The following is a 13307-nucleotide window of genomic DNA, read 5'->3' as shown; positions in this document are numbered from 1 at the left end:
GACCCATACCATAATCCTGTAAGAGAAAGTAAGACACATATTATCTATCCATCTTATAGATAAGGAAAGTGAAGTTCTGAAACGTTAGTAATAATAACACACAAGGCTCTGGAGCAGTCCCGGGCACACTCAAGTGCGGTGCATGGGCTCCTGTTGGATTGTCAGCTCCTTTGATCCTCACAATAACCCTATGAGCTCGGCACTGCTGGTATCCCCATGTTAAAGATGAGGACACTGAGGCACAGGTTGATAAGCAATATGATGGAGGTCACATCGTGAGCACCGAGCCGGGATTCATACAAGGCATTCTACTTCCACACACTGAGCTCCCAACCGCTATTTATCCTGCTGCTCAAGTGAAGTGGCCTCCCCAAAGGCACATCAAGGGGCAGCATGACAGAGGTCAGAACTCAGGCCTCCTGACAGGGTCCAGGAGTTTTCTCCCCGAATTCTGTCTCAATGCTCTACAAACAAAATGTTTAGAGGCAAAAGATCAAAGTAAGTGTTTAAGAGTTCTTCAAACAGGCTGTGGAGAGAAGATGGCCTGGGGGTGTTTGCGTTTTCATTCTGGCCGTTTTTCTCTTCAAACGATCCCCTGAGAATCGCCCAGTGAGCACTGTGCATGCTTCTGGAGCAGCCAGGAGTGCTTCCCTGCACGTTCCTAATTCCACACAGGCTGCTAGGGGACAGTGTCGGTCATCCTCCTGCCCTTCAGCACGGTTCTGTCCCGAGAAAATGCTCAATTGAGTTTGTTGAATGAGTTGGTGAGGTGCAGGGAAATTTTTTAAGTTCCTGAAATTTCTAAATATCTGTGGCCTGATCCTCCACATACATCGCCACAGTATTCTTGTTCATTGCCTGTAAACGCCTGTTTCAATCTTAAGGTAAAGAGGTTACTCTCACCGATCCAGAAAATAACGCTCAGTTTATTGGACACATTTTCTAAACAATCAGCTATGCTTAAATAGGGAGATGGATTGTGGTACTAACAGCCAACTCACCTGACAAATGTGTGTGGTTAGTCTTTTGCTATATATGATTTTAAATGTCTAAGAGATGTAGTAATTACATATTACATGAACTCAGTGTTATAATTTGAATTCAGTTTTTCCTTTATGCTCCAAGCAAGAGAGATATCATTACATGGCAGAAACACAAGCTTGAGTCAGAAAGGCTGGCTCCTGGTGACCAGCAGAGTCAACCTGAACAAGACACTTGGCACCTTTAAACCTCAATTTCTTCATTCATAAAATCGAAATAATCAAACAAATATAGGAAAAACTTTTATCAAACTTTAAGCACTAAAAATTGGCTCTCACCGATCACTACAGAAAAAGGACGTTTGACTCTTTTGGTGAGCTAAATTGAAATAACTACAGCAATTTATCCATTCATCATCTTCAGCCACCCTCTTTTCTGAATTTCATAACTTCATGCTCAGATGTCTGGCAAAGTCAGCAAATCAAACACAGCTGAGTCGTATCTTTGGAAAAGTAGCAGCAGGGCTCACAGGTGGATGCTGGTTCAGGAGGCCTGGGTCCTAGACTCGGCTCGGTTACTATTTATCTTGAGCGAGTCACTCTTCCTCACGGCTTCGTTTCCCCCAACTGTCACATGAGAACAATATCTCCCCTTACTGTCTTTGGGATCAAATGCAAAATATTCAGTTAGGAAAGTGCTTTCAAAAGTGTGTTATAAGGGAAAGCTTACATAGCACTGTACTGGCAGACACAGCCGGGTCTGGAGGTGGGGAGACAGCCTTCTAGGAAGAGGCCTTACGAGTCTCATGAAAGCACGTCGTCCTCTGAGTGGGGAGCGCTCACTACAGGCTAGGATTTGAAGAGTCCTAAAGAACTGGTCTCCCCACTTTGCCCACGGGCAGTCAAGGCGCCTGGATGGGGCGTTCTGATTGGGTTAAGGCACTATGTTCCCAGGAAGAGGTAACTTATTAATAGCATGTTAATTATTTATACATATTATTTTGGGCCCATTATCATCTAGTAGACAGCAGCCCTAAAAATGGAACGAAAATAGGTGTTCTCAAGGGAGAATGGGAAAGAGGAGGAGTTCTGAGATGGGACAGTGACATGGAGGGGCCATCTGGTGAAGAACCCTGGGGCAGGAGGGAGTTGAAGTTCACTGAGCCCTGAGGAGGGAAGGAGAAGCTCATGTAAAGAGTTTGGGATGCCCCGGAAGTGGGGTGGGGGCCTGAAGCCTGTCAAGGACTGTCCTTGTCAACAGAAGAGACTGAGATACAGAGCTCTACCCAGACGTGCCCTTCAGGGTCCTACTCAAGTTCACTGTGCTCCAGCGGGTCTTCTCACCCACCTCCCGCCCTCCCGATCCTTGTCTCTGCTCCCGTGTCACCCTTGAGTGTTATTTGCAAGTTCATGTGTGGATCAGTCTTGCCCCCAATCTGGATTGCACACAGAATAAAATGGAGTCAATTTTTGTTTGTTCTCTGGACAATCCCTGCTTCCAGTGCCTTAACACTTGGCCTGCGTGACGTGACCAGATGTCCTGTGACCATCAGCTCACAGAGCCAGACCCAAGGCCTCCTCCCTCCAAAAGCTAAACAATCAGAGGGATCAAGGCCATCTGGCTAAGGAGCAAGTCTGCTTTATCCTGGCATCTAAAGTTCATTGACAGACTTTCTCTTTTCATTTCTCTTCCACACTTGACCTCAAAAAGAGAGAGAGAAAGAAAGAGAGAGAGAGGGAGCACGTTAATCTTCTATTTTCACAAAGCTCTGCCCTATATGTCAGGCAAAGGTTAGCCAATCACTACTGTAGGAAACACAGGAAAACAAGATTTATTTACTCATAATTGCATTCCTATTATGTCACTTACCCAGTATTTGTCTTGCTGGACTGTAACACATCTAGGGAGCAAAAAACCCCACAGGATATATAACAAAGTGCCAGGCATGACAATGTGAATTAAGCAAGCATAATTTACCAGTTCCAATAAAATCACTTTATTTATGTGCAAGTACTAATGCGTTCTGACATACTCCTAATTTCTATTTTGTTATTTATGAAATAGAAATCTGACAATTCACTAAATCACCAGGCGCAATTCCATTTAAAATCTGTTCCATTTGCTGGTCACAAATTATTTTTTATTTAAAAATTGCACTGGGCTTCAACAATTCAGTTTGCACTAAGGAGTAAATAAGTCAGATGATTGATTGCCTAATGACGTAAATGAAGGAGTCTTCACCACAATATTGCTCCACCATGACTGCCCCATGGGGCCTAAAATTCCACCATTTGTGTTACTCCATTAGTTCAAGAGTTTAACAAGGAGGTCCTTGTAGCAGTCAAGGTTGCTGTCAAAACCAGAACACTGAATCTTGGGAAATTCAAGGAGAGTTTATTTGCAAAGGGACTAATTACAAAGGTGTGGATAGAGTGGAGGGAGGCCAGATTGGATAGCGCAGGAGCCCAGGGTAACATCTGTCTCCACCCTGGGCCAGTTGGAACAAGCTGAAGAAGGGGTTACCAAGTCCTAGGAGGCAAGGAGTCCTGTAGGGCAGCCTTCCTCAGAGGAGCGGATTCCTTAGCCAAGCGACAGAGCTAGAACGCCCAGAGAGAAAGGCAATGGAATAAAGACCCTGACCACCATTCCTCCCCACCTCTGATCTCCTTCCACGGGCTTTTCATTTAGACTGACTAGCAGATAACAAGTACCACAGGGAGCTGGAAACAGGAGACCTGGGAAGGGGATGAGAAATGCTTGGGGCCCCAGAGAGGGCAGGCCTGGTGGAGAGCTGCAGGCCGGGACCTCCGAGGAGTGATTTCAGATAAACCTCACAGACCACAGGGCACTTGGAAGAGCCCTGGTTGGGAACCGGGAGGGCTGGTCCTCACACATGGCGCTCACACTTCGGGGCCTGTGAGATGGGGCACAGTTGGGGGGAAGGCAACGGAACCTTGTAACTTGAACTTTTGTTTAGTCATTTGACAGGGAGGAAATTAATTATTATTTATAGTCCTCATTCTTTCTAAGGAGGGTGGAAAGCAAGGGCACATTTTTGTTACTGTCTCGTATTGACAGCCACATTTTCCTGTGTAAATGAGAGCAAAGTTCAGTTTCCTGAGCAGTAGTTAAATCCCGCTCAGGACAGACGAGACCCTGGGGCCCCTCTTCGTGTTCTCCTGAAGAGCGCCATTTGTGCAGAATTTCATCTCAATAAATACTGGCTCATTGATTGAGGGGTGAAGAACAAGTCTCATGTGAAGTGATAAAAAATTATAAACTATTTTAAAGGAGAAGAATTATTGTTTTTTACCATGTAGACTAAGGTAACCCACCATCAACGAAAGTGACAACTTAGAGGGTTTTTTAACCTGCTTTTTGAAGGAGATAAGTGTTTTGTTTTTTTTTAAATAATGTGTGGGCATTTTTTAGTGTGCCAAAGGGAGTGCTTAAATGTTTAATGTGAACATCTTAATTTAGTTTGTTAAGGAGGCTAAGCATTGCCTTTGTGTTCTCAATTTGAGTATTAACTGGTTTTTCATACCCCCTTTTTCAGAAGGGCAAAGATAACCCTCAGTCTATCTCCTGGTCTGTGGACCACTACTTAGAGGATTCTGAAGAAGGAAGGAACATACCTGCTTCCAAAGGGATTGAAAGCAGCAGGTCTGAACTGATGAGACTTCACAGTAATCTTTAACACAAGGGATTAAGCCAAACAGTGAAGAATAAAGTTTTTATAATCAATTTTCTTCCATAAAAATACTAGGAGGCTGAGTTCTGTGAATGAAATAAAAATTGGAATTTAGCAAAATAAGAGGGATTCAATAGTGATTATAAATATAGCCAAAATGTGCAAAACTCGAGAGTCCAAACCTTGTCCCACACCCAGATGCGTGGGTATCTCCCAGTGCTTTCCTCTTCCTCCTTCTTACATGTGTTATTGTAGCCACATGCAGACAGTTTCCGCTAATTATTTATTTCAGCTCAATCATCTTTTTTCCCGTGGAGCAAGAAAACCTTTCAAACTCCCTCTCCCAATATCACGCCACTTTCTTTCTTCCTCGATTGGTGCAGGAGATGGAGCACAGGCTGATTTATTTCCATCTCCTCTGGATATTCAGGATATAAAGCAAGCCCATTAAAATAGCAGACATGGGGCAGCTGCATTAGGAAAGCAACTGCAAGTTTTCGTTAAATGTCTAGATAGAATCATAGAAAGCTGGAGGTACAAGGATCCTTAGAAACCACCTCATTAAACTATGTACCAGAAGCATAAAAAAGAGTAATTCAAAGCACTAAAAGTCCCTGCCAATGTCGTTCTTCTCTCATCCATTTTACAGCTTCATCTCCTGGCATTGTCCCATGAGGTCACTGTCCTGCCACGATCTGTGGCCCTGCTCCCATTCCAGGTCCCAGTTTGTCAGAGTTTTGCAAAACTTGGGTCATTTCGGTATTGACCTTCACTCTCAGAGCCATCCAAACCCACAATACATCCCATATGCCCGTGGGCTTCACAGCGGGATTTTCCTGCCAAGGAGCTGTCTTGATCCCCTGAGCTAGTTCAGAATACATTAGACCATTCAATATCTCTCCCATAGCTCTTCTGTCCCTTCCTTCTCTGAATATTGACTATTCCAGGCCATCAGATCTCCATCAGCTTATCCTCATTTCACCCTCCATGACAGAAAAACCAGATGTGTGGAAGTCCCATTGTGGCTGGGACACCAGCTCAGGGCTGGGACTCTGGTGGCCCTGGGCATGACCAGAAGCTGGTGAAATAGCTGGCCAGGGATATACTTAAAGAAATACTGAGGAGATTCCTAGCAAAGAACTCATGAAAAAAGTCAAAATTCTCAAGTTGGGTCCCCAAAGAGTGAGCACTGCCAGAGATCCAGGGAGAAGAGTCCAACTGCATGCAATTCAGCGTCTCTATCTTAGATCATTTATCCCAGCCCTGACTGACGCGAACGAATCCCCAGTTGAGATCGCTGCCACGAATATCTGAGTGAGAACTGGAAGAGGCAGGGTGTCTGCAGAAGTGGTTCCAGCAGCTTTGGCCATGACAAGAGACGGTGCCCTCAGTGTAGACATGAGCCCCTTGACATCTGGCATTGGCAGCCTCTGCCTGAGTAACGGCGGTAGCACGTCCAGTGAGCACTGGTGGCACAGATGCTGATTTGGCAGTGACAACAATGAGAGGTATTTGGAAAGGGAGCAGGAAGGGGGAGATGGGTAATGACTTGTGACAGCCAAGGAAACCACTTGGTAAAACACATGAGATTCCAAGGACGGTTTACTGAATCTTGCTGTCATATTTCTTAGACAGGTGAAACGTGCCTCTGGAGAAGTTCTTTTTGTCCTTGTATGATTGTTTTCAGCTAGAGAAGGCTTTCAAATAGTTTCAAAACTAAAGTTCCTATTGTTCATTAAGACCAATAGTGTATCATCTATACACTGGTCCCAAAACTTTACCTTTTTTACATCATGCCCACCATTCGATTAATTTTGATTTAATTTTAAAGGTTGTATTAGCTGCACCAAAGTGATTGTGTAACAACCTCCTGCAAAGCTCAGTTGCTTACGACTTGCATTTATACTTTTCTTCCTCGTGAGACGACGGCTCACCTGGAGCAGCCCCACCCTGGGCTGAGTCAGCCGAGGTTGGCTCCAGGCCTTTTACTGAGTTCCGTTCTGTTCCATTGGTCTCCGCATTCCCTTTGGACCAGCGATCCAGGGCATGTTCTTCTCATGATGGATCACAAGAGTGCAAGAGGCCACGGCAAAACACTCAAGCACATTTAAGGTATCCAGTCACATCAAGTTCATTAAAATTCGATTGGCCAGAGCAAATGGCCAAGCCCAACAACTATGGGGTGGAGAAATATACCCACCCTACCCTGGAACACTGGGACATCGCTTGCCACAGGGAGGGAGTGAAGAAATGGGAACAAGAAGGCAATCTACCACAAAATATTTAATTAACAGTTACGACTTCAGTGGAAACAGGAACAATCTTTTTCATTACCCTTTTATCTAAAGCACTGTTTGCTAACTTGGCCATTAATTTATTCATGTGTGGTACCTTGCTTGGCTAAGCTGGTGGTACCAGCTTAATAAATGCTTGTTGGATACATGCAAGTATGAGACAGAAATGCCTTCACTGATTTTATTTCCTCCAGTGTTTCTTTTTTCCCCATTTGGTTTCCTTATTTCAAAAATGCCCTGTTGCATTTTCAAACTTCAACATAACTTTGGTCATACTACCTTGGGGAAAGAATAGTTTACTTATAAACAATATTATTCCCACCTAACACCTGAATTACATGCAAGGTCAGATTCCAATTGATTGTGTTTCTTCTTTCCAAATCCATAACACCCTTTCATTTTTTAATATTAAGCAAAGTCTATCAAAAGGCTTCATTTATCTTAACTGACTCTCAGCTCTCATCTTAGGAAACCAAGCCACATAGGTGAATGTGGCTAAATAGGCTATCAAGACCTAGTAGCACTATGAAATCTGTGAAACTAATAGGTCCAGTAATGACCCTCCAACACCAAAGATTCCCACCATCTCCATCGGGAAAACAACAGAAGTAGCAGAGAAGCTGAGCATCTGCAAGGCAATTGCATGGAAACTCTCCTCACTAGCTTCCTAGTCTCTCCCTTGTGGAAAAGAAAATGGATCCAGGGAAAGACAGATAATCTATATGCACTATTTATCTAATGGCTTATTATATCCAAATGATATGTCTGTATTATACTAGCGGCCTTCACATCTTGTCCTATTAGCATCACACCATGAGTGTTTGCATTTGCTTATCAGGTGCAGATTAGGTGATTGCTTCTGACTCATTTGAGTGCAGAGAGGAACTAATTTGATTAGATAGAAAGCTGGAGCTGCCACCACTGCCATGGGAAGGAGACATCACTTACCAGCTCTTTTGCAATCAAGTTTATCAACTGTTCTCTGAAAGAATGCCCAGCAGCATGTGGAGTGTTGTGAGATATCTTGGTCCTGAATATAACTCAACACAATTAAGCAGTGATTACTATAAATAGAATGAAGAGAGGCTTGCTATGGGAAATAAGATTACGTGGAATCTTCACTTCGTGACTTCCCTAAACATATATGCCCAAGCGATGTTCCTCTGCCGGTCTGTGACACACTCTAGCTTGTTGGGGCTTGGTCATGTTTTACAACTATCTCTTTGAAACAGCCTTCCCTAAGTCCAGCCACTGCTAAAGCTATAATGGCAACCAGTGATGGATTTTTCCCGCCCCACCTCAATGGCTCACGTCCCCCCAAGAGCAGGCCTCACCACTCCTCCATTTGTTGCCAGAGGAAATGCATTTCACCTGCAGAAGAGTGATCAATTAGTGAAAGGTGGATCTTTCGGTTGGCATTTCCCAATTGTGCAGGAATTTAAACATGTGACCAAAAACAGCTAATTGGGAAATTATGAAATGCATGTGGCCTAACAAAGTGCAATTATGACCCCTGAACCCTCTCTGACTATAGTCTAAGAGGAAAAGTAGTCCAAACCCACAAAACGTCGATTACAGTGAAGGAAGGCAAGACCTTCACCAGGGATGTTGCAATGTGTGTTAGACACTGAGACAATTGGATCTTTGGGGGTGTGAACACTTGTCCAAGAAGTACCAAATTTCCTTATTTTCTGCAATCAACTTAGTCTCAGTGATGAGCTCTCATCTTTCTGAAGTGGTGTGAGCTACAATCCAACCCCTGCCATTCTTGCCCATCTCTGCCCCATGATAATTTCAAAGTCCCTGATCTGACACAGTGCCGAGGCACGAGACAGTCATCACCTGTCCAGGTGCTCTCCTGCTAGATGCCCACTGTTCCTGCCTCCTCACTCCCTCCAGGCCTGCAGACCTGCTCTAAGTCAGGACTGGACACGGAGGTCTTGGACAGAATGGCAAGTCTATGCCTAGGGTGCTAAGCTCTACCTCCCTACATCTATTCTTTCACAGTAGACTTTGACGGCTCATAAACCCTGGAACTGAAGACAAATTAGTGTATCTTTCCTCCAAACCAGAATGGGCTTACAGTTCCAGCCATCTCATGAGGCAAGGGGAGATGTTTGCCTTCCATTTTTCTGGTGCAGCAAAGAAAGGGGAGGGAAACTGCCCAAATTTGCATATTACAACCCTATAAACATTTATATGTGTCACATATTGTTTCAATAATTCTAATAGGTCTCCTCTTTGAAGAACAAAGATTTAGAGGTTGGTACTGTCAACCATACAGACAACTCATAATGCCTGGGAGCAGAATATAAGCCTTTTCAAAAGATACTGCTCAAATGGCTCAAAGACCAGATCAGGGCCGTGCTAGGAATGTGCTGATCACCTGGAACCACAATGCTCCTGACCATCTGACCTCAGGTATTTCCTGTGCTCAGTTGCCCCTGCTGCCATGCTCTTCCTGTAGATTAGGGCTCTCCCTGATACAAACACCTACCAGGATCATAGCTGAGATTGCCAAATACTTTGCACACTGTCCCCAGGATTTCCCAACTGTGCACAATGGGGTTAGACCTGCAGCCAGGTTAGTCTCCCCCTTCCCCATCCTATTCTACACCAGCTGGGTGGCTGAGCCCCCAGCCCCAACACCTGTGCATTATATCACACAGTTATTACCAGGTGTACTAACCGACCACGAGTCTCCTGAGTATTTCTCATTGACTGGCACAGGATAGGAGCTCAAAAACAGGTTTAGTTTTGTTTATTTTAGGATTGAATGGAATGGAATTGAAGACTCCTAGTCCCAACTGTAAGGACACTAGGCCATTTGTTAGTAAGGTTGAGAGCAGATGGTTCAGGATAAGTTTAAGACAAAGCGATTGAGTAATTGCACTTTCCCACATCATTTCAACATTTCCTACCCACTCATTAAAGCCTCTATAATGAAAGTTTCAGCTCACACTTAATCCTCGTCCCTCTCAACTTATCTATTCTGTCATATTTAATGACATATTTTATGACATATTTAATGACAGTTTGCAAAGTTACCTAACATGATAAACTAATGAATTTCTAAACTACACCATTAAGAGGGCAAAAGTGAAGTTACTGAGGTTACCAAACTCAGATGAGCATGCTTCCTGGAGACAGGCCACTGGAAGGATAAGCGGTTAGAAGAAAAATCTCTAAAGCATTTTGTGTTGGTGGGGCATAAGTTAGTGCCCGCACATCACCCTCACTGGGTGCCAGCTCTGAATGACACAAAGGTGCCCACCTGCCGTGACATTATGGTCCAGTTTCCCTCCCCATCATCTCCTTCTTCCAGAACATCCACGCCCGAAGGGAACAGTGGTTCTCCAGGAAGCACCAGGGGTTTTACAAGAGGAACATTGGTGTTAATGACCTCATAACCTATGCTACAGCCACTTATCAAAGCTCCTGATAATAAGGAATAACCAGCCTAGAATGTTCAGAGAGAGAGAAAGTCCAAGAATTCAACAACCTGTCTCCCCATTTAGGGCTGGCCTGACAAGTAAAGCAGAATGGGTGGCTGTCAATTATTAAGCCAGTCAGCAAGGTCCCTGTGGTCAAAAATATCAATCTTTGTCATTTTTTCAATATTGAGGAAATTTGGGAGAAAAGAGAAGTGTCTTTTACTGTGAAGCCTGAAGGGGGTGGTGGTTCCCTCTCTCCTCATACTATGCTGACTTTCCTTACTCCTCCCTCCTTTATTTCTTCTCTTACACACACACAGCTTTAGATGCTGCTTTCACACAGTGGACTTACCAGGACACATTCTCTACTGCGGTGAGTCTTTTTCATTAAAGGAATTTTCCTGCAAACAACCAAGAATACAATATTTCTATATACCATCCCTATCAGATCTGCATTTTAGAAAGATACTCTGGCTCCTGTGCTCAGGACAGGTTCATTCAGATGAGCCTGGAGGCAAGAAAACTAATTGGCAACCTGGAACAATGCTCCAGGAGGGAGAGAGTAACGGGGTTAGGACAGGAACGTGCACATCCCCAGGCCTCACACACCTGTGGAACATCGAAGGTCACATGAGCATTTCTACTTCCATTCCACCGTCTACGGCTCTACCTGGGTTCTCAGCAACATCAAAGCTCATCGGGTCAACCCAGATACTCAGGGTGTCTCATGCATTCGATTCAGAACCAAGCCCCAATCCTGTAGTTCTCCGGTCAAACCAAGTCAACGGTCACAGATCCTCAAAAGAACGTTTCTTCAACCAGATTGCCAAACCCTTGAGCTACCAGAACTGCCGCATGTTTTGCCTTCTGCCCAGAGTCGTGCCATCCCTGTTCATTAAGTGATAGAGAAATGTCTCATGCTCCAGAATTCTTACTCACGGGTGGGGAAACCAGGGGAAGCCACGACACAGTGCCATCCTGACCTCTGTCTCTGTCTTGTCGTTCCTCCAGTCTCCGAACACAAAAATACTTCTGTTTCACAGGCTCTCTATGCTGTGCCAGTTATTTCTTGCAAGATGAAGTGAGTAGGCTCCCAAATGCCCAGTATCTGCAGTACCTACAAAATTATAGACTAACGTCCTTAAGACCCAAAGAAATACTTTATGTTATACTAATAATAATGTTACACGTATATGATGAAATTTCAAACAGTAGAGAAACGTTATAGTAAAGATTCAACATCTTCTGCCATAGATCCCCACCTCCTCACTCACGGCCACATGGACTCCATGTTCCAAAGGTAACTGCTCTAATAATTTCTATTTGGCATTTTAAAGATGACAACCAGAGGCAATCTGAGGGTCATATTTATAATGCCCCTTAATAATAGTGAACACATATTACATATTTCACGAGTTCTACATAGCACATGCATTTATACATGGTGACTCATAAGGCCTCACAAGGACCCTACAAGGTAGGACCTGGCTCCAGAGTCTGCCTGTGACACTCCGTCTGCAGCCTCTCAAGGCGTGTTCATCACGTGTATCTGATTTACGAATTTTAAACAGCATCTGCTGACTGCCCACTGGGATATTAGCTCATTTTCTTTTTTTACTGCTCTTTGTTTCTCCTTGCTGTTTCTCCTGACTTTTGACATCTTACAAGTTTCAGTTCCACCACTGATTAGTCCATAACTTAACAACGCTTCAACCTCTATTGTTGGATCCCTCAACTCTGTTATCTCTGGAGTCTCCATTATATTAAATAAGGAACCCGATGCCTCTATGGTTTCTTCTAGCTTCCCTCCTTCATTTCACTTCCCAAATCCATGCAGAAATATAATTACTATTACAGTGTTAAGATTAATAACTGGAGATACAGAATAACATGTAAATGTCTTCTATACTTTGTCTGTAAATTGTTTTTAAAACTTAAAAATCAAAATAGCATTCTTTACAACACTGATGGTACAAAGACTAGTTACCATAGAACCAAGTAGTTCGACGAGTCCTATAGAGAATAAAATGTAATCTGCACTATTAAAACAGCGCCACACAATATAATCTATCCCGAGAATCTAGAAAAAACTAATTTTCCTTTCTTACCCTCATGACCTGCTCAAAATCTGGCTATGTTTAAGTGTGCTTCAACCTGGGATATAACTTCCTTGAAAACTACAGTTTTTCTAGAGTTGCTAAGTACAAAAGAAGACATGACACCACTCCTCCATATGATCCTCAATTTCTCAGCCATACTCCTTGCTTCAATCTTTAAACTTTGCCCTCAGAGTCCCTTATTTTCAGACTCCAATCAGGACTCGGTGTCTTCCAGGCCCTCTGCGCCCCTGGATCCCGGGACTGCTCCATCCTGCACACTAAGGATGCATTCACTGTTACGTGAATGACTTGCATTTTGCTGGAGCATATTCTTGGTCCTTTTTCTGTCCATAAGGAAGAGACAAGAAAAATTTTTCTGAGACTTTACGTGACTGGAAATGCCTTCATTTTGCCTTATCATTTGCTATTTTGACTGGTAAAGAATTCTAGATATTTGAACCCGCCTGGTGGCGTAGCGGTTAAGTGCACGCGCTCCGCTTCAGCGCCCGGGGTTTGCAGGTTCAGATCCCGGGCGTGCACCGACGCACCGCTTGTCAAGCCATGCTGTGGCGGCGTCCCATATAAAGTAGAGGAAGATGGGCACGGATGTTAGCCCAGGGCCAATCTTCCTTGGAAAAAGAGGAGGATTGGTATGAGATGTTAGCTCAGGGCTAATCTTACTCACAAAAAAAAAAAGGAATTCTAGATATTAAATTTTTTCCCTATCTTGTTTTCTCACAACAGTGCTGATGATGAGAAGCCTGATACTAATACTGTCATATTCTCATTTTACAGAAAAACTGTGCTT

Source organism: Ceratotherium simum, chromosome 1 (assembly GCF_057802395.1).
Source record: "Ceratotherium simum simum isolate JZ-2026a chromosome 1, ASM5780239v1, whole genome shotgun sequence".
Taxonomy (NCBI): domain Eukaryota; kingdom Metazoa; phylum Chordata; class Mammalia; order Perissodactyla; family Rhinocerotidae; genus Ceratotherium; species Ceratotherium simum.
The sequence above is the reverse complement of the archived record's forward strand: the minus strand, read 5'-3'. Positions refer to the sequence as shown.